Source organism: Capricornis sumatraensis, chromosome 5, assembly GCF_032405125.1.
Source record: "Capricornis sumatraensis isolate serow.1 chromosome 5, serow.2, whole genome shotgun sequence".
NCBI lineage: Eukaryota > Metazoa > Chordata > Mammalia > Artiodactyla > Bovidae > Capricornis > Capricornis sumatraensis.
Genome location: NC_091073.1, coordinates 62,391,279 through 62,415,212, shown reverse-complemented (window position 1 = coordinate 62,415,212; position 23,934 = coordinate 62,391,279). Strand labels below are relative to the sequence as shown.

Sequence of the window (23,934 nt, the reverse complement as noted above, 5' to 3'; positions counted from 1 at the left end):
TTTAGAAAAAGTTTTGACAATATGTAAAGTCTCAATTTTCTTTTGCCACATAACTCTTTTAAGTTTTGAGCCACTCATATACTACAGTGACCATTCTTCTGATTAAATGTGCCTTCTTCCAAAGCTACCAAACTTATAGAAATTTCAGTTAAAGAAAAAAAAAAACAGTGAGAACTGCATCAAAATTACTACTCAAAAATACTCATCATCAAGTTTGTTAAAGTGAGATTGTAGGGTAAAGCAACCTAAGGGACTCTACCTTTTAAAGGTAAGAGTTCCTTTTGTGTCTTTTTATTTTCTTTCTCTTTCTCTTTGGTTCTCAGCTAACAAGCATGTACAGATTTTGAAAGGTTATAAGTACATTTAGTTAAAGGCAGAGTGATGCTATTGTCAAGATAGGTGGAAAAATGATGCTAATTTCTAGAAGGGAAACCAATCACCTAGAACATGCCATCTAAAAATGAATACAAGACAGAAGCAGCCGTCCATAAGCTGGCTGATGTACAGTGAAAGTGACATTATTTTATCTGCTACAAATTTATGCAAAGGAAAAATCAGAGTATTTTCTTATAAAAGATCAAAAATTATATGGGTCTTGAACAGCCAGCAAGACCTGACATGTCAAATCAGTCATCTACTTAAGAGACATTGATATGGAAAAGGGAGAATGTCCATTTTCTCTTTATTTCTGGTATAAAAAATAATACATATGTTAAATGAACATTTACATGAAGATATGCTTGGAATGTTGCCAGTTAATCAATAGAGGTTCAGACCAGGGGTTTTAAATTAATAATAAAAAAAGTAAAAACTCAATATTATAGGGCTCCTAAATGCTGATGAAATGCATGATGCTCATTAAACAGGAGTGGTCTTAAGAGACAAGGAATTCTGGGATCTGCCAGCTGTTGCAAGAATGACTCATCATTAACCTTGATGTAACAAAAACCACTGCCTCTGGCAGACATTCATCTGATCGATATTAAATCGCATCATGTAACAGGTCAATGTGTTCAATTGTCTGAGGAACATTTAGCCTCTCACTCATCCTGGCAGACATATCTGGAGAACTGTACAGGTCATATTAACATGACCCTGTACAGGGTCATATTAAGGCTTTTTGGATAGATATGGTATGACATAGGTAACACTTTCTTCAAAGATTTCTAAATAAAAACCATCTCTGACTTGTTGTAATTAGACATTTGAATTCATCAGTGACCCAAATGCTGGAGCAAACTCACAATTGTTTCTTTAGCCTTAACTGTAAGAAATCTTTGGGTAGCTGGTCTGTCTAGCCTAGGGTGCCTGTCTCACTCTGTAATTCTTGTAATAGAATGAAAGCCCTACCATCTGTTTGATCCCTTGTAGACCTGCCTTTAATCAGTGCTATAGAATACCTGCCATCTAGGCTGTCTTCAGATAGTATAACACTGAGAAAATTGTTACCCAATTCCTATAAAAATTTTAACTCACATAAAAGAAATCTGATAAAGAGAGTCCAAGTGAGTGGTTTGCAAGGGCTAGACGAGTTGCAGTAGAATCCTATCACGTACTTGTTAAAAAGGTATGCCTGGATCTCGTCATATACTGCCTAAATCAGACATACCAGGAATAGAGCCAAAAAAACCATTATTTTTAACAAGAACTTTATTTGACTCTAATGGATACTCAAATTGAAAACAACCAGCCTATGGGATTCAGAATCTAGTCAGTCCTCAGGGTACTCAAGGTTCTTCTGTCTTTGGGTTGATTAAATCTCTGCAGCGATGAATGACAACTTCACTGTATGAAAAATTAGCTTGATTTACAAGTGTTTCGAGGTTATAGCATCATTTTTTATTTTGATCCTGATCACAAAGAGTTATGTGATTTCTGCTACACCCTTTGGCATAAAAATGTTAAGAAGGACACTGTTAATACATCACTCATGGTCAACTCTCTTTATAAGAATTCATTTTCCTGACTATAAAAACTATGTTATCTACAGTATCTCTCTTTTCTCCTGGGCTCACAGGAAGCTCACCACCAAACTGATGTTTAACTGCACCTATCACACTCATCTTCACAGAAATAATTATTGCTTTTTCCCTTTTCTTCTCTGCTCCTTTTCAATGACATCTGTAATATTTTTTAGGTTTAGAAGAAAAACACTCCCCAAAGTTCTCTTGGAAAAAGACAGGTATGAAAAAAAATCTCAAAAATTTTAGTAGTTTTTAAATTTTTATCCTCTTTGATTTAGAATATTCATTGGTATACATTTGGGGATGGCTTTATACTATTTTTCTCCATACATTTATCTGTATAAAAATGTAGGTCTAGATTAGTCACAAGGCATCCTTAGTTCCTAAGAACTCCAGGGAGATGATTATTGCTTCCAAACTAAAGTTTTTGGAACATTTGGAAATAAATAAAATTCTTTGGAACAGCAGAAGGGGAGAGAATGAAAACCAACTATTAACCAGTTTGAAATCTATGGTCCATGACCAACCCAAACTCATGATTCAGAATTCGGCTTTATGTCTTAGAAATACCTGGAACCCACAAGATTAACTGGAATAGACCTGCTAGAAGCCTACACCAGTTTGAGAAAACTAAGAAGTCACTCATTTCTGCTTTCTGATCACATTTAAGATCATTAGATCAATCATTCTGTATAGACAGTTCACAACACATAAACAACCGACTGATGTTCTTTTCCTTTGTTTCTTTTTCGTTTAACTGGAAATGACTAGTGGGTTACTTTCTTTGATTAATGTAAAAGGTAAATGTAGAATTCTTTGGGCCAAAGTGAAAATTTCATAATAAAACTGAGAGTACTCATCAAAATTCTGAGAATTTCAAGGTCTTTTTTAAAGGCTTTTATTTGAAAGAACTGTATTATTAGAGAATTTAGAGCTTTCCAAAGACAGTCTTTTTTCAGTCTCTAACTATGGCAGCCTCGTATCTTTGACATACAGAAAAAATGAAAGTGTTAGTCATTCAGCCATGTCCAACTCTGCAACACCATGGACTGCAGTCCACCAGGCACCTCTGTCCATGGAATTCTCCAGGCAAAAACATGAGTGGGTAGCCATTCCCTTCTTAGGGGATCTTCCCAAACCAGGGATTGAACCTAGGTCTCTTGCCTTGCTGGTGGATCTTTTGCTGTCTGAGCCACCAGGGAAGCCCAGAACAACTGGATATCCATGTGTTTAAGGTGAACCTAGACTCAGACCCTACACTCTTCACAAAAATTACCTAAAAATGGACCAGAGAACTACATATGAAACACAAAACTATCAAACTCCTTGAGGATATCACAGAAGAAAATCTAGATGGCCTTAGGTAGAGTGAGGAATTTTTGATATAACATAAAGGCCATAGTCCATGAAAGAAAGAAATCACTGATAAGATGATTAAAATTCTGCTCTATGGGGGAAAACTGTCAAGAGAGTGAGAAGACAAATCACAGATTAAGAGAAAATAGGCACAAAACACATATCTTATAAAGGACTATTATGCAAAATATACAAAATAAGATTAAAGCTCAACAACAAGAAAACAACCCGATTTTAAAAAACGGCAAAAGACCTCACTTCTCAATGAAGACACATAGATGGCAAAGATGCATATGAATATATGCTCCACATCATATATCACTTTCAGTTCAGTTCAGTTCAGTCACTCAGTCGTGTCCAACTCTTTGCGACCCCATGAACCGCAGCACGCCAGGCCTCCCTATATAGGACCAACTCCTGGAGTCCACCCAAACCCACGCCCATCAAGTCTGTGATGTCATCCAACCATTTCATCCTCTGTCATCCCTTTTTCCTCCTGCCCTCAATCTTTCTCAGCATCACGGTCTTTTCAAATGAGTCAGCTCTTCGCATCAGGTGGCCAAAGTACTGGAGTTTCAGCTTCATCAGTCCTTCCAATGAACACCCAGGACTGATCTCTGTTAGAATGGACTAGTTGGATCTCCTTGCACTCCAAGGGATTCTCAAGAGTCTTCTACAATGCCACAGTTCAAAAGCCTCAACTCTTCGGTGCTCATCTTTCTTTATAGTCCAACACTCACATCCATACATGACCACTGGAAAAACAATAGCCTTGACTAGATGGACCTTTATTGGCAAAATAATGTCTCTGCTTTTTAATATGCTGTCTAGGCTGGTCATAACTTTCCTTCCAAGGAGTAAGCATCTTTTAATTTCATGGCTGCAGTCACCATCTGCAGCAATCTTGGAGCCCAGAAAAATAAAGTCAGCCACTGTTTCCACTGTTTCCCCATCTATTTGCCAGATGCCATGATCTTTGTTTTCTGAATGTTGAGCTTTAAGCCAACTTTTTCACTCTCCTCTTTCACTTTCATCAAGAGGCTCTTTAGTTCTTCTTCACCCTCTGCCATAAGGGTGGTGTCATCTGCATATCTGAGGTTATTTATATTACTACTGGCAATTTTGATTCCAGCTTGTGCTTCTTCCAGTCCAGCATTTCTCATGATGTACTCTGCATATAAGTTAAATAAGCAGGGTAACAATATACAGCCTTGATGTACTCCTTTTCCTGTTTGGAACCAGTCTGTTGTTCCATGTCCAGTTCTAACTGTTGCTTCCTGACTTGCATACAGGTTTCTCAAGAGGCAGGTCAGGTGGTCTGGTATTCCCATCTCTTTCAGAATGTTCCACAGTTTATTGTGATCCACACAGTCAAAGGCTTTGTCATAGTCAATAAAGCAGAAATAGATGTTTTTCTGGAACTCTTGCTTTTTCGATGATCCTTGCTGCTGCTGCTGCCGCTAAATCTCTTCAGTCATTTCCGACTCTGTACAACCCCATAAATGGCAGCCCACCAGGCTCCCCTATCCCTGGGATTCTCCAGGCAAGAACACTGGAGTGGGTTGCCATATAACATTCTAAAGAAGGCAAAACCATGGAGAAGAACTGTGCTTGTCAGAGGTTAGGGAGGAGTGAGAGATCACTTTGGTAAAGCACAAAAGATTTTTAGGGCAGTGTGATGCTATAATGATAAATACATGCTATGATACATTTAAACGCATAGAATGAATGTACAACACCAGGAAGTGCACCCTAATGTGTAAAATATGGACTTTTGTGACAATGCTGTAACATGTGGTCATTGATTGTAGCAAATGTACTACTCTGGTGTAGGGTTTTGATAGTGAGGGAGGCTCTGTGTATATGGGAACAGGGAATATAAAGGAAATGTCTATACCTTCCTCTCAATTTTGCAGTAAACCAAAAACTGCTCTAAAAAATAAACTCTACTAAAAAAATACGTATGTTAGGAGTAAAATGTCATGCAAATAAAATCTTAACTATATCCTTTACCAGTAGCATAGTTTTTCAGTTTGAAACTTAGAATAACCTTAGTATCCAAGTTATTAGAGACTATTCTTCATAATCATATAGAATTATGCATTATAAATTTATTACTTGATCTTATCTACCATGAAATTAACTGGCTGTTATATATTTAGCCTAAAATATTAATATGAGGGGCATACAAACTAATTTGCAACATAAATTACTGTTTGTTATAATCAACATTTAGTCTGTTCCAAACTGATTAAGTAGAGATCACATCAATGTTTAGGTTGGGGAGAATAAACAAATCAACTGCTGGGCAGCACCATGTTCTATTTTATAGAATAAGCAAAGTAAATAAACTGGATTGGGGGATAAAGGAAAATATAAGAGAATTAAAACACTTAATTTATAAATAACACATTTTTCACTTTCCCTATTTTAAAATATTCCAGTCATTTGAATATGCTATGACTAGAGACATAAGTTGATAGTAAATACTAATAGTAATTAATTAATATAAATACATTAATATATATTCATTATCTTCTATAGAGATATTCTACCTATATAGTATGTTCCCAGATTCCCTGAGATTAGTTAAAATGCAATGCCAAGTTGAAGGTAGTATTTTTTTTTTGGCCAATTTAAGGTTGACAGACACACAAAGTTGAAAAAAGTACTTCCTGGAAGCCAAAGAAAAAAGTTTCTTGTTACCTGAAACCATGTCTGTCACTAAGGTACTGTGTCATCAGAAGCTGGCTCTCAGATTCTTGTAACTGGATCAGAGGTGGTATCATTTCTTTTAAAAATGGAGAAAAATAATGTATTCTTTCACTGACGCTACAACTGTGCTGACAATTCACTAATATAGAGAATAAATTTATAGTACTTGCCTTTACATGTGTCATCAACAGCTCCACAATCATAACATGCTCTCTTTCAAACATACTTGGTAAGTGAACTCATACATCCTCCTGGACTATGGCTCAGAGGGTAGAAGCATCTGCTTGAAATGAGGGAGACCTGGGTTTGATCCCTGGGTCGGGAAGATTCCCTGGAGAAGGAAATGGCAACCCACTCCAGCACTCTTGCCTGGAAAATTCCATGGATGGATGAACGTCATAGGTTACAGTCCATGGGGTCGCAAAGAGTCAGACACAACTGAGCAACTTTACTTACTACATCCTTGGCATTTCTCAAAGTCATTTTGGAAAAATAAAAGAAAACCTAATAAAACTAAAACAGAGGTTAACTAAGTTTCTTTGCATGTTTAAAAACAAATCAGAGTACTGCTTTCAATTTTGAAAGCTCAAATAGACACACTTGCCTGTAATCAATCAAGTAATATTAAGGGATAAAAGCATATATAATGAATCCACCAAATATGCATAGATACTGATACCAATATTTTCTGATTACAAAAAGTTTACAAATTATTTGAAGAGATTTGTTTTATCTCAAAGCCAAGAGGAAAAATGAATGACTAACATCAAAATTGTTTTAGGCTACACTACTAATGGTTTTATCATTGATAAGAAAAGGGTCTACTCCCAGAGAAAGAGTAAACAAATGAGTAAAATCATTTTGGATAATTTAGTAACCACCAATAGGAGGAAATCAAATGTACTACCACCATTAAAACGCATTTTGGTGAGTCTCATTAAGCAGAAAAAAATCATTTTTAAAAAATTAGGAGGGGTTTACATACTGAAACTTGGAGCTTGCATTTTGATAACCTGAAAATACAGTTCAAATGTCACCAAAAGCCTGTGCATTAACCATAGGTCAGAAAGAAAAAATAAATCAGAAATACACATTTCTTATTCCTCAACTAATTCTAAAGAGTTTGACCAACAGTAAGCATATTTCTAATTTAAAAAATTAAGATAATGACCAAAGTAATATAATGTGAAAATATAAGTATTTACTGTAGTATCCAAATGTTGACAGCAGATTCAGAAGACAAGAAAACTGATTATTAACTCAAATTAACATTATTATATGGGCTTCCCAGTGGCAAAGAATCCATCTGCCAATGTAGGAGATCCAAGAGACATGGGTTTGATCCCTGAGTCAAGAAGATTCACTGGAAAAGGAAATGGAAACCCATTACAGTACTCTTGCCTGGAAAATTTCATGGAGGGAGAAGCCTAGTGGGCCACAGTCCATTGGTTCGCAGAGTTGGACATGATTGAACACTCACACAGAGATTACAAAAATTATATCCACATGACCAGCATGATTTATTTCTAAAATGTTTTTAATGTAATAAATTTGAGTATTAACTTATATTTTAGAATTTTTAAATATCTCCAGTAGACCATATGTCTTTTTAAAATTTTTTTGAATAGGTGTTGAAACAACACATATTACACATTCATATACACATACACACATGCATGCATGCATTTATATATATATGGATTTTAATCTACCCACACACCCTCGGTGGGGAAAGGAATTTCTTCAGAAAAGTAGACTTTTAAAGTAAAATTCAATAGAGAAAGAAAAACTTCACTTTGGATTCTCAAAAATCACTGCTACTGCTGCTAAGTCGCTTCAGTCGTGTCTGACTCTGTGCAACCCCATAGACGACAGCCCATCAGGCTCCCCCGTCCCTGGGATTCTCCAGGCAAGAACACTGGAGTGGGTTGCCATTTCCTTCTCCAATGCATGAAAACGAAAAGTGAAAGTGAGGTCGCTCAGTCATGTCCGACTCTTTGCGACCCCGTGGACTGTAGCCTACCAGGCTTTTCTGTCCATGGGATTTTCCAGACAAGAGTACTGGAGTGGGATGCCATTGCCTTCTCTGAAAATCACTAAATCTTACCAATTATTCCAGCACGTATAAAGAACTCTGCTTTCTAAACACATGAATTTCTTTTAGATACATAGTCCATTTTCCAGAAAAGAATAATTCTGCTTTATAAATGCACTGAATAATAATGTAAAATAATGCCAAACACTGACTTCTTTTCAGGAGAATATGATCATTTTGATCTATTCTTCCTAACTGACTAACGTGATAGTTTGTTGTATATCCTTACTCTTTGGGATTAAGCAAGAATTATGCATGAAAGTAAGATAGCATTCAGACTGGGGGGAAAATACAGAGAAAAGGAAAAAGGTGGAACTGAGTCCAGCCTTCTGAAACCATAAAAAAGGAAACAAAACTGATATCATGCCTTTCCTTAAAAGGAGGAAACTGTCATCCATCAAGTCGTTTTGGCATGTTAACATTTTGTCTGTTCTTCTTATCTACCTGTGTCATTTCCTCTACCTCCCCGTTAGAATGAAAGCTCCTTGAGGGCTGGAATAGTTCTCTCTGCTCAACATATACTTGCTGTTGCAACACCATTCAGCAGAATACAAGTCTCTAGCTTCTAGCGTACAGATTAGTGCTAGAGGTGCTAGAAAAAAACTCCTCTGCTACTCATTGCAGGAAAATTGTGATGATGTTTACTCAAATTGATGATTTTTTGAAATGCAGATTTCTGTAGGGGGGGGGGGGAAATGTCTATCTGTGGCACACTTGCTGTATCTAATCCTCTTTACCTATGGATAATAATATTTAAAAATGGAATCTTACCACATTCCCTACAAAGACTAGTTCTTTCTAAGTTCTTTTGTATGATGTGGGTTTTATTTCCTAGCATTTATTATAGTTATCATTTTATATTTATCTATGCGATTCTTTATGAATGAATCTTGCCCTCTGTTGGCTGTAAACTCTGCGAAGGCAGATACCACTTCTGCCTTGTCCACCTCCCAGCACAGCATTTGGCTGATATGCTTCACATATATAAAAATATAAAATTTTCCCCAAAACAGCCCAGGTTACATGAACTTGTATAAATCAGGCCCTTTGGTATGCCATATACAAATACATCGAAAGGATATACATGTGCACTCACTTGGAGGGTTATTTTGTTCTGAAATAGATTCCTAGATTGTTTATAGGACTATGCTAAACGCCTATTCTTTTGTTTCTTTGTCATATATCCTAAATCAGCAACAGTACTGTTCCAAGTGGATTTTCTCAATTCTAAGCCACTTTCAAAAACCCAAATTTAACTTAAGAAAATATATAACAGATATGAAAATGTAGGTTAAAGAAACTGAGTGTATATACATCCCATTAGAAAAGAAAGCAATGATTTAAAGGACCAACTTTATTTAATTAGAAAAAGACATGGAAACACATGCCAATCTAATTCATATCTGCTTTTGTGATAGGATTATTCCATGGCTAGGTTGAGTGGCTTGGCCCCTTACAGTCTCTTAAAGGCAAAATGGAACTCTGAGAGCTAGATAACAATCCAGTTGCATGGATTCATAAATGGTTAAATATTCACATTGACTGATGAATGGATAGATATCAGCTATGACAAGAATTTTTTATTGACTCATTATTCGCTGATTTTTTTTATCATAGTGAACTAGAAGCATATTTATCTAATTTAAAATAACTAGCGGAAGGAGTGGCTTAGGGACATAGGTTTTGGTGTATAAAACACTTGAGTTTGAATCTTAGCTTCTCAGATTAATATCACCTTGGGCAAACTATTTGACTTCTTTGGAGTTTAGTTTTTCTATTATAAACTAAATACTAATAACTGCCTTGCAGAGAGTAGTTATGTATGTTTGAGTACCTAGTACTGTGCAATGCATGTATATAATCGACACTCAATAAATTATTGGGTCTCCCTGGTGGCTTACCTGTTAAAGAATCTGCCTGCAATGCAGGAGACCTGAGTTTGATCCCTGGGTTGGGAAGATCCCCTGGAGAAGAAGATCCCCTGGGGAAGATCCCCTGGCTACCCATTCCAGTATTCTGGTCTGGAGAATTCCATGGACTGTATAGTCCATGGGCTCGCAAAGAGCCGGACACAACTGAGTGAACTTCACTTCACAATAAATTATTGTCATTCATATGATAATTCAAAAAATTAGAGGTCTGGATAGATATGAAACAATAAAAGGTAGTGCATAACACACAATGTGTGGCTTTTGCTGGATTATACTGAAATAAGAAATATTGGGAGATAATTCTCCATAGGTCTCTTGCATTATTGCCTATCTTGTGAGCAGAGGTACAGACTGTCTTTGCTCCAGACTATCTTTCAAGGATATTTGCATAGTAAACAGCCTTAGAAGATGAAGATAACATGCCCCTCTCTGACAAAGGGCAGTTTTGCTTACAGCCTTAGAAGACAGAGATAGCTCCCTCAGAAACCTTGAGCCATACTTCCTCCTCTTACAAATGATTCAGATTCCCTAAACTCACGGTTCTTCTCCTCTAATACAATACACAAAGTTTGTGCTTGTCACCTGGGCCACTTTCACATCACCTGGTGGAAACTGGGGCTCAAGGAACAGCACAAAATCTGATATTCTGGCTCTTCATGTGGCTTTGAATATTAAATTGTCCTCTGTCGCTGAATCAGGGGTGTCAAGTCCTCTGGCAGTGTCCATGACTTTAAACTGGCTAATCTATTAGCTTGAAAGTAGGGTGAAATTTCAACCCTCCGAGGTTCTTAACAAAAACCTCCAAATCTCAGGGGCTTATCATAACGTAGGATTATTTCTCCTTTTCACAGACACTGCCCACTTTACATGTAGGCTATGTGTCACTGTAGGTCAGCTTAGCTCTGCTTCAGGCACATTTCTCTGAGACTGAAAGAACAGCCCCCGTCTGGACATGTCTGTTGTTAATGGCCCAGGAACAAAGCAATGGAGGAGCCACCTACGTAGCTTTTAAAATATCTGCTTGGTCATGGCATACATCACTTTCACGTATACTCTATTGACCAAAGCAAGTCACATTGATAGGCCTGGTATTAGTGGGATGGCAAATTACACTCTTCTCACAGGAAGAACTGAAGTATTCTCACCCCATATGGAAAAAAGGGAAGGATGCATAAGCTTCTTACAAGGTGGGAGAATGCATAATGGAAACAGTAATACATTCTTCCACATATATATAACACATGCTCAGTAAATGATAACTATGTTAGGATGAGTTATATTAGGACATGACAGACATAATTAGTTATGTTAAGACAAATTAAAAAATTTAAAAGATTTTCTCCAGGTTTCAAAACTGTTTCTCATAGTTCTGTATTATACCTGCGACAGTAAAGAACATACCAACATTCAGTGATTTTTGTAAAAAAATCTTGATAGTAGGAATGGGTTCAACAAGAAGGTATATAAATTAGAGTAAATAGAGTACAATGGGTGTGCTTGTGTTCAAACATGTACAGGGACGCAAAAACATGAAAAACCTATTTTTCACAGGGATTAAGAGAAATGTTTCACTACCATTAAGAGAATAAACATATACATAATACAAAGTTTTGATCCTGCTGTCATTTACCAATCAAAACCAAAGCTCCTAGAAGAATTATTTCACAAATATGCTTAGCAACTCTTCTATTCCCTCTTGAAATTTTCTGTTGTTTTTCTCAAAATCACCACCAAGAAACAGAGGTATATGAAGGGTTATTTGTGATTTTTCCACTGGGTTGTTTCAGATATAATCATCCTTTGAGCCATCTTTCCACTACATAATCTCTTTGAACTCATTACCTGTACACTGCCACATATACAGTCTAACTCAGCATAGAATAAACACACCTTACTTTGAGGCCAATGAACCTCAATGAATCAAAAATGACCTTTTTAGTCTCTATGACTAATTTCAAATCATAAGTCATAATTTTGGGATTCTAAGAACTATAACAAGCAACTCCAGTCTACCAAGTCTTTTTAATCCTTTACTATTGTCTCTTCAATTTAATAGTCCCACATGCCTTGATCTACTGACTACATTCCACCATTGTAAACTGGTTATGTTCTACTCAAGGGGTATTTTCTAAATTACCTAAGTGTTTAAATACCCAAATATTTAATATCTAAATATTCATGTTACCACATTATTTATATAACATCATTTGGGATATTCAATTGTTTCACTGTTCTTCTCCATGTTTAACATAAGTGTTTTTATTTCAGCATTTGAAATTTATATACTTAAAAGTAGATTTACGCTACATCCTGTATTACTTAAATGAGACTTTAAGGGCATGAAATGAATAACGGCACTCAATTGTGCATTTGAGTGCATCTGTGTGCCCGTGCATATTCTTTATTTTTTATTCATTGTTGGGTCCAGTAAGTACGTATTGAATGAAGAAAAAAAAAAAGACAAATTAAGACAAACACTAAATCTGAACCATCTTCTGAAAGTACAAAATAAGACTGAGACATTTCTGAAATTTTTCCAAAAAGAAATGTAAACATACTTCCTATCCTTCGGCATTTTCACGTCTTGTCTCAACCTTCCAGTATTATTCTTCATCTCATTCTTATCAACTACATTCGATCCACATTTACTCTGAATTCTACTTCTTAATTATAAACAATTGTTTGAAGCTCTGGCTATGGCTGATGTATTTTTACCTTACAAACGCTATTCTCTTGAACTTCCTGCTGGAAGAATGTTAGTAACAGATGGTGGAGCTTCTCAAGATATAAAATGAGACTTTGCATATCAATGCAAATCTGACAAGTGACTTAATCACAAAGCACACTCTCCTTCAAAAAAACAATCATCTAGGCAGCAGTGATGAACCCAAAGAAAAAAGTCATCTTAGATATAGACTTTTCTGTATTTTTCTATTTTCTTTAATTACAAGGCTAACAGTTGAAGCAGCTTGCTATTTATAGTATTTAACTTGATTTTAGCTTCAGTTTTCATGGGGAACATAAAGAAAGAATCTTGCATTTATTCCTCAGTTTTTTTAAGGAGTATGTGGGCATCAGTGCACTTAAGTATAGTGTAAAAAATTAATACAAGGCAGAATTACATCAAAATCATCTAGGCATGTCAAGGTGCATGAAATATTCACAGTGATGAGAGTAAAGGGATACAGAGAAGGCAAAAGTATCTTTGGAAAAAAATAATTAAGGGATTCTGCTTAGAAGACAGATTTCTATAATCTTTGGATAATATTTTAAGAACATAATTGACACATTTTAAAAATTGCCTTTTCTCTTCCAATAGCAAAGCCTCATCACAAGTCCTTATCCGTGAGTATCTATTATATTTGTTGTTTTGGTTCAGGCTTAAGGTTCTTTGGGCTTCCCTGGTAGCTCAGCTAGTAAAGAATCCACGTGCAATGCAGGAGACCCCAGTTCAATTCCTGGGTAGGGAAGATCCCCTGAAGAAGGGATAGGCTACCCATTCCAGTATTTTAAGGCTTCCCTGGTGGCTCAGACAGTAAAGAATCCATTTGCAATGCGGGAGACCTAGGTTTCATCCTTGGGTTAGAAAGACCCCCTGGAGGAGGGCACGGCAACCCACTCAGGATTCTTGACTGGAGAATCTCCGTGGACAGGGGAGCCTGGTGGACTACAGTCCAGGGGGTCACAAAGGGTTGGCCATGCCTGAGCAACTAAGCAAAGTAAGGCTCTTTGCTATCATTGTGCTTTGGGTAATTTCTTATTGGGTTAAAGAGAAGAAAAGATGAAAACCTTTTTTTTTTTTTCACAGAAAGGGGACTGGAGGTGAGCACAGTTTTAAGGGTCATATAAGTATCTGGAAGATGAAAGCGAGGATTAAAACAACACAAAGGCAGTGACTGGAGAATATTCAAACTCTAAAGGAGGGGCAGAGAGAAGGAAACTGTCGGAGCCACAGAGCAGAGAGTGGCGTATTCAGCCACTCAGAGACAATGGGGTCTTCCCTTGTCACCTGAGCTCTCCCACGGGTGCTCTGCCCTCTAACATCCCATCTTTGTGGACATGTTGTGACTTATCTCCTTATTCTTATCTCTTCTTATTCAGAGTCTTAACCATCCTTCCGAAAATAAAACTTGCCAACCTCAAAGATTACTCTATGCTGAGAAAAATATTAATGAAGTATCAATACATTATTTTTTGAGGGATATCGACATTTGACTGAGGGTTTCCCAGAGACAAAAGCCTTAAATCTAAAGGAATGAATCTCAAATCTTGGGCATTTCACATCTATCATTTGGTTCCTGGGAGCTTCAGGTGTTCCCTAAATCAAATCACACATGTGGCTGCTGGTTTTCCTGTACACTGGCCATGAGGTATTTTATAAAATATTCAAAGGACTCAGAACGAATGAAAAGAACCTCAGTCTACAATTATCAGTTGCAAATACAATGATAGAGTATCATATACCAAAAAAATTACACTCCTGCGTACACGATTGGTTAAGGGAAATTTTACGTCGATGAGATTATTTTATTCACACCTCCTAAGCAGAAACCTGGGCTTTCCTGGAGGCTCAGTGGTAAAGAACCCACCTGCCAATGCAGGAGACACAGGTTCGATCCCTGGGTCAGGAGGATCCCCTGGAGGAGTGCATGGCAACCCACTCCAGCATTCTTGTCTGGGAAACCCAATGGAGAGAGAGGAGTCTGGCAGGCTACAGTCCATGGGGTCACAAAGAGTCAAACACAACTTAGCAACTAAACAACAACAACAGTAAACCAATAATCTATTCCTATTGTAATTATTTATTATCATAGGAGTGCATCAGTCTGCTTAGGCTGCCATAACAAAATACATAGAGTGGGTGACTTCATGTGTTTTCTCACAGTTCTGGAGGCCAGAAGTCAGAGTTGCCATCCTGGTCAGGTTCTAATGAGAGCTCTCTTCCTGGCTTGCAGAAGGCTGCTTTCTTGCAGTGTCCTCACATGGCAGACAGGGTGTTGGTGTGTCTTCCTCTGCTTATAAGGGAACTAATCCCTTCATGAGGCTCTGACTCCCACGTGTGCTAAGTCACTTCAGTCATGTCCTACTCTTTTTGACCCTGTGGACTGTAGCCTGCCAGGCTCTTCTGTCCAAGGGATTCTCCAGGCAAGAATACTGGAGTGGGTTGCCATTCCCTTCTCCAGCCAACTCCCATATATGTCATCTAAAGCTAATTACACACCGAAGGCTCTGTTTCTAAATATAATCATATTAGGGGCTAGGGCTTTAACACATGGATTTTGGGAAGACACAATTTAGTCCATGGCAGTGAAAGAACACTCCTTGAAATTTTAAAAATAAGTATGAACAATAAAATCATGTATATGTGGGGAGATTTTTATTACCCCAAATCTTACCATGTTTTTTTAGTAAGAACTTCCTGCGAGTTTAACTATCCCTGAGTATTTTCTTTGGCCTCATCTCTAGATTTCACTTCAGATCAAGTTGAATGGCAAGGCCATTCCTATGCACATGGGAACAACCACCACTCCAGGTTCCTCCAGGCTTTTGTTTGAAAGCTCTTTAATTTAGTAGGTGAGCCTCAGGCTCTTAAATTTCAAAAATAAGCAGGATTCCACTCAAGTGCCTTTCTCAAAAACCGGCTGGTTTCTGAAATGCCTGAACTCATTATCCTCATGTTGAGGTTTGCAAGGCAGACATTTCTCAGCCCCTTACCAGCACTCCTCAGTCAAGAGGATGTCACCCTGGGAGCTCCCCAGGGGTCTTTAGGGCTCCAGATGAAAATAATCAACATTCCAAGCCAGAAAACACAGCAATTAATTAAAGGCAGCTGACCTTCAAAGAGACATAAACTTAAAGCAAAACGTTTCTAACCCAAGTTCTTTTTATTTTGACTACAAGACTCTTGTGAGTTAAAAAAAAAAAAAAATGTGTAACTGACTTTAAAATTCAGTGATAGAGAGAAACATGAGGTATTGGATGAGCAAAACTAAGTCAAACTGAGAAAAAGAACACCTGGCTTATATGATGTTGCTTAAGGATTTCTTTGTTTTTTATATGCCCCAGCCCATTTTTTTCTGATTGAAATAAGAGGCATGAAATTTGTCTATTCAGTCATTATTGCAAGAGTAGCTATGTTAGATCAAGACAACCCTCAGAGCTAGTTTATCCACATGAACCCAAATCAATCACCCCAAATGTAACTATAGTCCAGTAGGTTATATCATTACAATTTTGATCATTAAAAGGATGAGAGGGTATGAATCATAGTACTATGATTGCATATTGTATTCTAAACTGCACTAGTCTAATCCAGACATGGATTAACTCTGTGAGTGTTAGGATTTGGGCTAGGCAAAGAGGACAGATACAAAGGTTACACATTTACCCTCAGAAAATCTCTAACAGTAGAGAACATGACATATATATGGCATAGAGCAGGCACTGCTCTGTTTACGTAAGCAGTCAGTCATCCCTTGTCTTTAAATTAATAACTGTAATGCACAGAACACCCCCACTAAACTCTGTATTTAGTGCTTCTTACACATATAATTTTCCTTGAATCAACTAGTCTATCTCCATTATTCCTTCTACACTCTAATCAATTTTTTGTTTTGGAAAATAGCCAAGTTTTAAGTTTCTGAACTAAATATAAAAAGAAAGTGCAGAAAAATGAAACAATTTCTGGAAATCATTTTTTTAAACAAAGAAAAATTCCAATTAGCTTAAATATTCTCTTGAAAAGGAAGCTTTAAGTTTTTCTAAGAATATTTTTCTCTAGGTAATGCAATCATGTTTACAATTTAAACAGTTTCTTTAGGTTTTTTGGTCATACATGAACTGCTTACACAAATAACAGTGGAATTTCTGTTCCCAGACTTCAGGAATATCACATAGGTAGAAGCAATTGTGGAGTAGGCAACCCACTCCAGTATTCTTGCCTGGAGAATCCCATGGACAGAGGAACCTGGTGGGCTATACAGTCCATGGGGTTGCAAAGAGTTGGACAAGACTGAAGTGACTTCGCATGCACACATACAGAAGCAATTGTATATGGGGCTACTAAAACTATTAAGAGAAAATACATATTTAATTAACATACTTTCTCATTTTTCCCATCTAATGTTATAAAGTCAGATCCTATAAATTCAAATAATTTATGTTATCTAAAACTCATATTTTTCAATACTCAACCAAAAAAGAAAAAGTAGAGTATGCATAACTGTAATAATTAAAACACCCAATTCTTAGAAAGAGGCATGTATAGAGTTTCATTATGTCTAAATAACCAACAATTAAATACCAAGCAGAACTTCAAGCACTCAAAACAATACTGAACTTTGTCTAAATGCTATATGAGAATAGGTAAAACTGTGGGTTCCTTTAAACCTCTGTTTATCAAGTCATGACTGACCTTGCACAAGGATGGTATTAGTTTGATTTGGGGAATACTTGCCAAAATACAGTTTGCCAAAACCAATACAAGTACTACCAAATCAGTATCTCACAGAGGATGGGAAAGCTCTATTTTCAATCAAGCATCTCAGTTGATTCTGACCCACTCTCAACTTTGTAAAACAGCGCTCTAAGATTTTAGTTATGGATGACAAAGAATCAGATTAGAGAGCTTCCAAATGGAATCAGAAGCTTTGGCTCTATTGCTCTTTTTATCTTCTCAGGGAGATTTTTTTAACCCCTACATTTCATATGATTCTGTACTAAATAAGACTCTATGGTCTTAACATCCCAGTAATACCTTGAGAGAACCAATACCTTAGAGTACTACTCTGGCTCTCTACATATGGAAGGTAAGTTTTGGTTGTCACCAAAGATTCCTACTATCCTTGTATATACACTCTTCCATTTTTCCAGGTTTTAGTCAACCTGGTCCACTTACTTATCATAAAAGCCCCATGCTCTATCTGTAAGAAACCTGGTTGTTTCTCCTTATTTTGTTTTGGTTGAATCACCTTCTTATTTACTTATTTTTTGATCAGTTTGTTTTATTGTTAGTATTAGAGTCTGAATGTTTTAGAGCAAAAACCTATTTAGTTGAACCTTATTTTCCCTATAATCTTTTTAATTAAAAATTATTTTTAGCTTTGAGGTATAGTTGACAATTAAAATTGTAATATATATCAAGTGTACAATGTGATGACTTGAAATCCATACATATTGTGAAAGGATTCTATTCATCTAGTTATTAACACATCTGTCTATATATAGATAGTTTGGGGGGTGGTTGGTGAGAACATTTAAGTTCTCCTCTTTTAGCAAATTTCAGTTATATATACAGTGTTGTTAACTGTATTCACCATGTTATACATTAGTTCTTGAGAGCCTATCCATCTTACATGTAAAGATGTGTACCCTTCTACCAACATCTCCCTATTTACTCAGTCCTTCAGCCCATGGCAACCACTTTACAACTCTCTATGAATTCTTTTTTCTTTACCACATGTAAGAGATACTGTACAATATTTGTCTTTCTTTGGCTTATTTCACTTAGCACAATGCCCTCAAGGTCCATCATGTTGCAGCAAATGGTAACATTTCCTTTTTTCTCACAGCTGAATAATAAATATACTTTGGTGTGTGCATATATATATATATATATATATATGCACATAATGAATGAAGAAATTATGGTGTGCACATATATGTACATGTTTGTATGTACACTATTTTGTACATCTGTATGTACAACACGTATGCATGATATTTCTTTATTCATTTATCCTCTCATGGACACTTAGGATGTCTTCATATCTTGTCTATTATGAATAATGCTGCAATGAACATGTACATTCATGTACATGTAAAGATACCTCTTCGAGATAATGGTTTTATTTCCTTTGGATATAGACCCAGAAGTGAGATTGCTGGATCATCACTTTGTTTTTAAGGTGGAATTCATATCACTTTCTACAGTCATCCAGTGCTTCCTGGAATGTACACCATGCCATGAGCCCAATTCCAACCTCCACTAGCGTCTACAAACAGACAGTCATTTTTTTCCAAAAATGTCCTTGGATACGTTCCACTAACTTATTTCTAAACCAGGAGGCACCATTAGAGCTAAGCTCATTCACAGATCCGAAAACCACTTATCCATCAAAAAAAAAAAAAAGTATTAAGTGCTTGTGATGAGCCAGGCACTGTTTTATATCAGTGAACTGGAAAGACATGGTTCTTGACCTTATGAAGCTTAATTTCTATTAATGGGGATTTAAAAAGAAAGTAAATAAAGAAGTGAAATAAGATAGTGGTAAGTTATGAAAAAAATAGCACAGTAATAATAGTGATGGCACAAGTGTGTGTGTGTGTGTGTGTGTGTGTGTGTGTGTGTTTCACTTTAAACTGGGTACACAGCAAAATCTTCTCCAAACTGGGGAAAATAGAGAGCCAGCTACAGAAAGACCTAAGGGAAGAGAATTTCAGGAAGCGGATCCGGCTAGTACAGAAGACCTATGGCCTGTTCAAGTAACTGAAAGACCGGAGTGATGCAGAGCATAGGGACGACTGAGATGCGGGAGCCTCCTGATGCGAGACCCCTGAAGCCGACGGTCAAGCGAGTCAGAGAAAACGCTGTGGAGAAGGTTTCTAATTCTAATAGCAACAGGAGGCCACTGAAGTGTTTCTTGTAGGAGAGAGACCTGATTTGTGGCTAAGATGGCCCCAGCTGCTATCTGGATATTAGAGATTAGATGAAGAAGGAAAGCTTGTGGGCCAGTTAAGGAACAGACCTCCCGATGAGAGAGGCAGTAACCGCAGTGGGTGAAATAAGGCAAGTTTAGGATATGACGGTGGCAGAATCACCGGGCTCTGATGGTGGGGTGCAGACGGGAGTGATAAAAAGGGAGACATTAAGGACGCTGAGCTTTTTGGCTTGAGTAACTGGGTAGACGGTGATGTCATCTACTAAAATCTGGGAAATCTGAGGAAAGAAGATGGGAGTGGGAAGGAACAAAGAATTTCACTCTAGACATGTTAAATCTGAGATGCTTATTGACTATCCAAGTGTGATAAGATCAATCTGGAGATATAATTCCAAACACCAGTGCATAAAATACATCTTTTAAAGACATTAGATTCATTTTTTCTCAGGGAGAGCTTTAAATGGGGATGAAAGAATAGGATAGAGCTCAGGGGCAGGCCAAGGGAGAGAAAAATGAAAGTGAAAAGAGGCTGAGAAAAAAATGACTCGTTGTATAGTTTCAAGGAAGCTAAGAGAAAAAAATTCTCAATATGTTTTAAAGAGGAAGTGGTCAACTATATAGAATACTGTTGAAAGGCTAAATAAGAGGAATACATGGGAAAGATCACTGGTTTTGGCAACATGAAGGTAACCCTGACAAACCCTAAGCCAAATGAATGAATCATCTCTTCAAAGCCTAGGCATCTAGCTGGGCTGACAAAGGAAATGATTGAAGAAAGGTACAATGGTGAAAAGGAAGAGGATGCAAAGAAAATCTTAGCACAGCTTCAAACTCTTAGCAGCTTTTAATCTTAAACTGTCATACAAGAACAACTAACAATAAGATTAAAAACAAAATAAATATCACATACTAACTGGAACACATATTAAATCAATCTAAATATGAATCAGAATTTATCAGCACAGGATAAAAATGTTATTGCTCCAAGTTCAGGAGACATAAGGAGATTTTTGAAAAGACTTCTAATTAATTATTGAACAAAGAATAGCCAAGCAAAGTCTACTAATAATACAGTGCATCTGTGGAAGTACTCCTAGGAGGACTTATCACTCCTCACTCTGTTCGGGGTGAAGCTCCAAAAACCTGATAATTAATATCAATCTCCCATTTGTTAAACAGCCCAACTCACCCTTTGTCATTTAAATTGTACTGAATTTGAATCTGCATAGACTGCAAGTAGAGAAGGAATCTTGAAGCTACATAAAATAACCTCACTTCAGTCTTAAAACAGAATACATTAAACTTTTCTGGCACTGCTTCCCTACCAAAACCACAGAACTCAGTGCTATTCCTTGGTGAGTCATGCTGTAAAATTTCCAGCTGACTTATCCACAGAGAGATGGCACCACATGAAATAGAACCCATAGAAACTTGGGAGAGAAGTAAGGCTTCATGTCTTCAACCTTCTGCTTTGGCTCTGACTTCAGATACATTACACCAAAACCAAGGCTGAAATCCAGGGCTCTGAGCAAGTTGCAAGGATGAACCAGGACTCTTTCACACTCAGATCCTAAACTGATTCTCCAGATTGCATCCCAAGATCTGCATTTCTCAAAGCAGGGTTCTCCTGCCACATTTACCTGGTGCTTAAAAAAAAAAAAAAAAAAAAAAGGCAACTCTCAAAGCCCCACTTCACATTTATACACCAAAATCTAAGAGGAAGGTAAAGACATCTGCATTTCTAATAAGCTCCCCTTAGTGTTTTTTGGGTATGAACTCTTGGCCTAATTTGTGTACTATGGATGATTATATAGCATTTTTGCAGGGTAAGGTATTTCACCTTTTGCTTCATTCTCCAACTCATTTTACAGCATACTGTCAGATTAGTGTTCCTAAATTGCTGTTATTATCATTTTTCTACCCTGCCCAAAAGCCTTCTGAGTGCTTCACAGCCCAAAGGATAATGTTCAGACTTCTTTGTGTGATATTCAAGGTTCTTAGTCATGGCTTCAGAATTTGCCCTTCCCACAGCTGAGTTTCCATCAAAATATAAAATTGCTCAAATACCCAGTATATGTTCTATAGGCTTCTACCTCCCTGCTTCTAACTTGCTCTCTACTTCTAGAAAGTTACTTTCTCATTTGCTCAGAAGCCAAAATTCTGTCTCTTCTTTGAACTCATGGAAGCCTATCCATTTCTTTCCTGCCAGATGTTCTGTGAACATCATAGTGCTTTATCTCTGTCTCTTGCTACAGGGTGTATGTGTTCTACCTTTTCTTCTATGACAGTGTGGCCTATTTGCACCTTGCAGAAACTGGGAACAACAACTCCTTTCTCTGCACTGGTATCAGCAAAATAAGATTTCCATGGGACTGTTAGGGGAAGCCCACTGACAAACCTCCCACCCTGGCCAGGCACCACAGTAATAATTTGCATGAGTTGTTTTACCATAGGAGGTCCTGGTAAGGAACACAGAACTAATAAGCCACCACCAATTGGAAGAGTTGGGAAAGGTCAAAAGGAGATTCCACATGTTTGACCACCTCCCAGAATCCTTCTCGCTGACATCCATCTTGGCTGAACAAGGTGTGCACCACCAGGAAGGACTCTGAATCAGAATGATTGACTAAAGACAACTGGAAACTAATCCCATCACCATAAAACCCCAGACTGCGAGCCACGTGGCAGAGCTGTTCTCCTGGGTACCCTTAACTTACTGCTCTCTGCCTGGGTGCCCTTTCCCAGTAAAATCTCTTGCTTTGTCGGCACGTGTCTCCTTGGACAATTCATTTCTGAGTGTTAGACAAGAGCCCAGGTTCAGGTCCTGGAAGAGGTCCCCCTTCCTGCAACAGGACTGCCACAGTTTCTGTGCAATACTGCCTTCTGGCCACACTACTTGATCTAGAAGTAGAAGCCTGATGCAAGCTATGGCTACCATGGTGTTCCACTACTTGAAAAAGATTCATTGTTCCAGGATGGGAATCATAGGCCCATCAGTCCTTTCTCATCTAGATTTTGTTCCACAGGTCATATTTAGCTGGCTCAGGATTGGCACATGACCAACCCTAGGGATTGAGAGTCTGAGACACCAACCGTGATAAGTATTGTAACTTTGGGAAGCATAGCACAGCTTTGGACACAGGATTGGGCTTCCCTCAGCTTCAGAAGGCCTTGGGGTGGGGCATCAATTCAGGGTAAGGCTGCGTAAGGAGGCCACTTCAAATTGTTATTCACCATTGCTCTCAGGGACAAGCAAGGGAACCTCGTGATGCTTTGAGGTAGCCATTACCACACAAATAATTCCTCTGCTTGCAACCTTATTTCTACCACTTTATTAGTTTTTCTTTATATGGGGATGTTGAGTGGAAGAGAAAGTTCATGCTACATTTATAAAAAAGTTTAAAGTAATACTTGCAAAAGATAGTATTTCTCTCCCCACCTTCCCTGATGCCCCCACCCTTTCTCTCTCTCTGTGTCTTAAAAGATTATTAGATTTCCTCCTTTGGGGAGGGGTGGTTTTGTTGTTTAGTTGCTGATGTGTCAGGTTCTTTTACAACCTCATGGGATTTCCCAGGCAAGACTATTAGAGTGGGTTGCCATTTCCTTCTCCAGGGGATCTTCCTGACTCAGGGATCAAACCCTCATCTCCTGCTTGTCAGGCAGGTTCTTTACCACTGAGCTATCTGGGAAGAAAGAAATTTTGAGAGCAGGTGAGATCTGGACACTGAAGGCAGAAGGGAGGCTTCTACTGTGTGTTAAAAGAAATAGGGGCTAAGAACATAGAATGTATAATGAGCTTTGAAGACATTATAGTTTACTCTAAGCCAGTTTATTTTCAATCAAGCAAGAAGAATATAGAGCATATATCCGATGCATCTGTAAATGATTCTGTTTGGCATGATTCATGATGTTTTTGATTGGTTTATTTTTAAACTAGATTGAAGTTATAGGAAAGCACATTCAAACAGATATACTCTGCAAAAGATCATGGTGACAGTCCCTATAGCCATATTGAAGATTTTGAGGAATTAAAAACAGAAAATATAGAAAATAACTGCATAAAGAAGGCACTCTTCCTGAACCTAAAGGATAATCATATCTCAATTTAGGGTAATATCCTCATATATAGGTATATCCTATTTAAATCCTTTTCAAAAAGGATATCCTATTCATATTCTTCCTTAAAACCAAATAGCAATTCTCCTTTGCTAAAA

The 23,934-nt window shown here is 37.5% G+C and overlaps 1 protein-coding gene across 1 annotated transcript in view; it reads right to left on the bottom strand.

Moving 5' to 3' along the window:
* IMMP2L (inner mitochondrial membrane peptidase subunit 2) overlaps nt 1-23,934 on the bottom strand; it is a 950,351-nt gene that overhangs the window by 194,159 nt on the left and 732,258 nt on the right. The gene's annotated exons all lie outside the window — the stretch shown is intronic.